The sequence below is a fragment of the Triticum dicoccoides genome, chromosome 4B, assembly GCF_002162155.2.
Source record: "Triticum dicoccoides isolate Atlit2015 ecotype Zavitan chromosome 4B, WEW_v2.0, whole genome shotgun sequence".
Lineage (NCBI taxonomy): Eukaryota > Viridiplantae > Streptophyta > Magnoliopsida > Poales > Poaceae > Triticum > Triticum dicoccoides.
In genome coordinates, this window is record NC_041387.1 from 27,080,811 (window position 1) to 27,087,394 (window position 6,584).

Sequence of the window (6,584 nt, forward strand, 5' to 3'; positions counted from 1 at the left end):
CGCCGCCCCCGTCCCTGTCGCCGCCTCCGTCCCCGTCGCCGCCCTCGTCCCCATCGCCTCGCCGTCGCCGTCGCCCCGCTGTGAGCTCTCCCCCTCTAACCTCTCTCCCTCGCCCCCGGCGGCCACCATGGGCGCCGCCCCTCCCGGCCCCGAGCACAAACACACACACACACACAAGCATGAATTAGTATATAATTTAGATTATTTAGATTATTATTGTTTTAGTTATCAAAACACACACACACACAAGCATGAATTAGTATATAATTTAGAATATTTAGATTATTATTGTTTTAGTTATCAAAATTTTTTATATGGAACACACACACATATGTATGAATTAATGCATGTATATATTAGTATATACGTATTTTGTATGTTTAATTAGTTTAGATTATTTAGATTATTATTGTTTTAGTTATCAAAATTTTTTATATGGAAATTAGTGTTTAATTAGTGTTTAATTAGTATGGAATTTTTTTATATTTAATTAGTATATAATTTAGATTATTATTATTAGTATATAATTAGTGTTTAATTAGTATGGAAATTTTTTATATAATGTTGTTTTTCAGTTTTTTAATGGATGTATAGAAGTTGTGTTTTCTGTTTTTAGTGTTAGATGCTTAATTAGTATGAAATAGTATATAGATTTTTGAAATAGTAGAAATGTTAGAAATTTTAGTTATCAAAATCCAATCATTAAAAAAATATTACTTTTTGCGGGCATATAGCTAGTATTTGTTCTCGACGATGCCCGGCCCGCGTCCTCGCCGTCGACCCGTCCGTGACGACGTCCAGTCGACCCATGTCCAGGACTGGGCTCCGCCGGGCTGGCACTAGGAGGTGCTGCCTGGAGGGGCGCGCCGCTTGATGAGGAACCCGGCCCCGGGTCCCGTCGTCGACCCTGATCTCGTTTGGTGGCGTTCGCGTGGGCCAGTTTCGGTGCGGAGGGACCCGGCCCCGCCGGAGGTGGTACGTCGCCGTGTCAGGGAGGAGGACGAGCATGTCCATCGCTACATGGTTGCGTTAGAGGGCGGCAGGTTCTCCAATACTTGGCAGTATCTTCGGGGATCTCACTTCAGCTATGATCCTGTGAGGGTTCCTTCTCTTTGGGTGTCCACCGCCCGCGCCGCAGGAACCGCGAGTGTCCTAGATTCTTCTGTAGTATTCGATCTTTAATTAGCTAGCCAGTGATGTACTATTCAATATTATATATTATTCGAGACGATGTATTCGAGATTATATCTATTATTCTAGACGAAGTATTCGAGATTATATCTATTATTCAAGACGATGTAATTTGAATACTAAATTGTTTTATATTTTTTTTGAATTAGTTAAATAAAAGCTATGGCAGACAATACCGACAGAGAGGGAGAATAGACCATGTTCGATATGATATGCGGGCCAGATGATGATCAGAATGAAGAAGATTATGACGGCTCCGAATTTCTAAACAACACCGGAGAGGGTGATATGATATTCGATCGCGACGACCGAATTGATGAAGTCATGAACTACGATTATGACGATGACGAAGAACATGTTGATCCTGAAACAACAAAGACCGGCGAGGTATATATATTTATATAAGCAGGTATCTGGTGATCATCACATGTTTTAAATGACTTGGAGATATATTAACGAATCGATCTTTGTTCTTTCAGCCATCCGGATCGAGCAAATCTTCAGGCAAAAGGACGAAACGAGGCCCGAACAAAAAGTTGAAGGAGGGCGTAAAGTACAATATCGAGGCAGTCAGACCTAATGGCTAACCATTAGCGCCTAAGAAGATTGCGGACAAGTTCGTTCGTCAGTGCGGAGTTCTTGTGAAGGACCAACTCCCGATCTCCCTTCAAGAATGGAGAGAGCCAGCAAAAGACAAAAGACAAAAAGGCAAAGAGGACGCTGCTCCACGTCCAGATGTTACTTTTGTCGACAAGAATCAAAAGATCTGCTTTGGGATACTCTCATGGAACATTTCACCCTACCAGATCATTTCACAGAAGCAGATGTGCAGAAAGTCAAGGACGCTGCTCTTAGGAAGATGGCGGTTGCATTCAAGAACCACAAGAATCGTGAATGAGACAAGTACGTCAAGGGAGGAAGGAAGACTCCAATATTCGAGGTAACACTAGAGAACCAACGTGCTCATTGGGACGATTTCGTGAAATTCAAGGATTCGGAATTAGCTAAGGAACGGTTGAGAATAAACAAGAAGAATGCCGAAAAAAAGGATAAGTTCCATAAGCTAGGGCCAGGTGGCTATGCGGTGGCAATGCCTAAGTGGGATAAGTCTGAGAAAGAGATGGAGGATGCAGGTGCCACTCCGGTTACTAAGAGCTGGTCCCCCAGGGTCAGGACTTGGTTCTATGCGCATGGGGGGAAGTTGGACCCGAAGACAGGCAATGTTTCGACGAGGGCAAGTCTGAAGGGAGCCGACGATGCGATACTTGTTGCAATAGAAGAGGCACGATCGGGGGTGTTCCAGCCCAACAGAGAGAACGACGAGCTTACGCGTGCCCTGGGAAATCCTGAACACCCGGAAAGAACATGAGGCAAGGGCGCTATTCCGTGGTATGAGGGGTTTTCAGACTAGAACACCGACTACAGAACCCGTGCGAGAAAGAAGATTGCGGAGGAGAAGAAGAGGAAGATGGAGGAGGAGCAGAGGAAGCGGGACTATGAACGCCTACAAGGCCTAGAAGCAAGTCAAGCGGAATTGGTAGTCAAATTCCAGCGGTAGCAGGAGCAGATCGACTCACTTACTCAGCAAAGGGGGTCTCAGCAGCTGCAGCAGCTAGCGAATGATCCAGCATTGGATAGCACCGCCCCATCCATGCCGAGAAGCAGCATGGGTTCCGCCCCGGACGATGCAATGCTGGGTAGATACCCTGTGGATGACATCACGGAGAACACTAGCTGCGAGCTACACGTCAAAATGAAGAACATATCCATGAAGGTGGCGGACGCCGTTGCTTTTACAAATCCCCCCGAGGCAACCTTCCATTGCAACCCGATTCCAGCGGGCTATGCTCGTGTCTTGGTTGATGAGGTGGTGGACCCATATTCGGAGCTAGAGCTTGACATTCCTGGAGGTGACGACAAACGCTTTCTCGGAGACGCCAACCATCGTATCATCCTATGGAAAAAGGATTGCATCATCTTTCGAAGGCCACCGACACCGCGTCAGCTGACTCCTCGTCGAAGTCCGCCACCGAGTCAGCAGTCTCCCGCTTCTGCAAGTCCACCAAGTCCGGCAAAGTGTCAGGCCACTCCTCCTCCAAGTCCGGCAAAGTGTCAGGCCACTCCTCCTCCTCCAAGTTCGCCACAGCGTCAGACGTCCACTCCTCCTCCAAGTCCAGCACAACCTCAGGCCACTCCTCCTCCAAGTCCGGCACAGCTTCAGGCAGCCACTCCTCCTCGTCCAAATCAGCCCCGTCAGCCGTCTCCGCCGCCTCAGCAATCGCAGAAGAGACACCCCGCAGCTATGGTGCGTGGCGGTATGAGTCGAGGTAGTACAAGAAGTACAGGCGGAGGCAAGCGATATAAATATGGTCCAAGCCTCACACCTCTTCTGCAGAGGGCTTATGACAGGTCCGAGGAGGAAATCGCAGCCATATCGAAGTCCGAGGTGGAAGCCCATTTTGCACCGAGACCGCCACCGCCGCCAAGGGAGAAAGTGTCTGAGGAAACGATTGACCACTTCATTCGTATGGCTCAACCACCAGCTCCCAAGCCTGTTGACACAGACTATGAGCGCCACATCAGGAAGTTAAATCGAGCACGTCTACGTAAGGAGGCGAGCTCGGGATCGAGCAAACAAGAAGCAGTTGTCAAAAAATGCGGGAAAACCATTCCCCAGCTGGGAGAACAGGCGGCGCAATCGATCCCCTTGCTTGTTGTGCCAACAACACGTGACAGTACGCGCGCCCAATATTATTGTGGGCAAACAGTTTACGTTCCTGAGGTGGGCAATGTGGTAATAACGGAGGAGCATATAATGCAGGCAAAAGTTCTCAAAACCACTGTTGGATAACTCCTCGAGATCGAGCCCATGCCTGTGCTTAGAGAGGATGAAATAAAACAGAAATATGTTCGGGGCTCACCTTTGGTCGAGCCAGACAAGGTCAAGAACCTCCCAACGAGAATGTATGAATTGCATCAATGGTACATGAACATTACCAAAATTTCCGATCGATTGTCCCTCATGGTGAATGTCAAGGAGGAGCATTACTACCATGAGAAAGCTGTGTCCGTTGAGTATTCTGAACTGTCTCAGTTATACAATCAAGACGCACTCGACAAATCTATCGTCAGTTGCTATTGTCTGTAAGTGATTTCTTTCTGTAATTTAAGTCTCAAGCTAGCTGTAGTGATCCTTTTGATAAATCATTACCTGTAATTATCCTCACTATATTCTTTTCTATGGTATTATATGCAGGATGAAGATGTATGAAATGAGAAAAGGTGGACGCTTTGGCATTGGGTTCATTGACCCAAACACCGTTAATGAATACACATGGAAAATAGATCCACATCATCAAAAGGCCGTAGAGGACAGCATGCTAGAGTTCTTGAAGCGCCTCAAATACAATGAAGATATACTACTTCCTTACAACTTCCAGTGAGTCACACTGTCTTGTACTACAGATTCTCTGTTTTTGCCTACTAGCTAGCTACATGTTTTTGCTTACATATGCCCGCTTAATTAAGACATGCAAACGTGTGTGCATGCAGATTTTACTAGGTCTTGTGTATAATTAAAGTTGATGCTGGAACAGTTGAAATACTGGACTCACTACTCAAAGAAAAAACTGACTATAACATCTTGTTTGGGATAGTCAACAAGTAATTTCAATCATTATTAACTATATATCTCGGCCTATTTAGTTCGTCATTTCATGATATGAACTATTTAATAACCCCTTTATTCATTTTTTTGTCGGCGGGCAGGGCTTGGGCGAGGTTCATCAGCGTCACGGAAGGCGAATGGAAAGAAAAGCTTAAATGGGAAAGACCCAAGGTAAGTAATTAAGTAGTACTAGCTAGCTAGCTAGCTGCCATCTCTTTAATTATCATGCTTAATTAATTATTATCTGATCAAATTCCATTCTCGTAAAGGCCCTGAAGCAGGCGCAGGGGACTGATCTGTGTGCATTCTGCGTTTGCGAGAACATTCGCATGATGGCGTCCGAAAGGAGCAGATCTCAAAGACAGGAATGAGTACGCTTGTCAAAACACTATTCACAATTTTTACACCATTATCGATATCTAGTCACACAACTAATACACATGCATATTGATCTTCTTCTTAACAGTTCAGAGAGGTGCGGGCGAAGCTCCTAGAAACGGAGCGCGTAGAAGCACTTCAAGAGGAAATAGCGGGATTTTTGCTCGACCAGGTCATAAATCCAAAGGGAGAATACTATTACCCGCTACCGCCCCCATGAAAACCACTTCCAATTGTCATCGTGCTCCGAAGGCACCAATTAGGCTAATGCCACTGGCTCCGAAGGCAACATGCATATGTAGGAGAAATTGTATATAGCTACACATGTGTGTATGTGTGAATTAATTAATATGATGGTTTGTGAGACATTGATGATATATATATATGCATGATTGGTTCTACTAAAAATTCTATATATATATATATATATATATATATATATACATAACGTGTACAATGTGTAGTATCGTAAAATACCAGCAAACGAAAAAGAATTAAAATGGAAACACAAAATTAAATGAAAAAGAAATCATAAAACTAAAAAAACCCAAACCTTATAGTACCGGTTGGTCTTACCAACCGGTACTAAAGGGCTCCAGGCCCCTGGACCTGGCTCGTGCCACGTGGTTTCCCTTTAGCACCGGTTTGTGCTAAACCGGTACTAAAGGGGGGGGCTTTAGTGCCCACACTTTAGTGCCGGTTATGGAACCGGCACTAAAGGGCCTTACGAACCGGTGCTATTGCCCGGTTCTGCACTAGTGAAAGGATAACCAATGGAGCACCACATGAACACGACGAATAACTGGAACTCATGCTTCATTGAGGATTGTCTATCTTCTCTATCTCAGGCCAACTCCAGCGCTAGACCCTATCCTATCCGCCCGTATCTGTTTGGGACCGACCAGACCCAACGCGCAACTCCATCCTCAAAAAGCGTCCGTTTCTGGTCCGCCTCGCCCAATCCTGGACACAAACTTGGTCTGTTTTTGCGTCTGAAACGGACACAAGCGAACAATTCTGGGTTGTCCTCTGCATGTGACCCCTGGCCCGCATATCAATGAAACCAAAGGAGCCCGCCTGCCCACTCTCTCCTCTTTTCTCTACTTTTCCCAACCATGCCGGCTCCGGGCTCTAGTACGGCAGTGCCACCACCAGCACCCGTTGGCTCCGGTACTCTCAGGGCTGCTCGACTGACGGAGAGCACGGCGGACGAAGGTGCGGCAAGATGCGGGTGCGGTGTGCAGCGAGGCGGGATGTTGCGGCGCGACGAAGGCGAGTGTGTAGGCATGTTGCGCGGCGAGGCTCTGGCGAGTGTGGTTGCGTGGAGGCGAGCGTGGCCGGCGCGGGC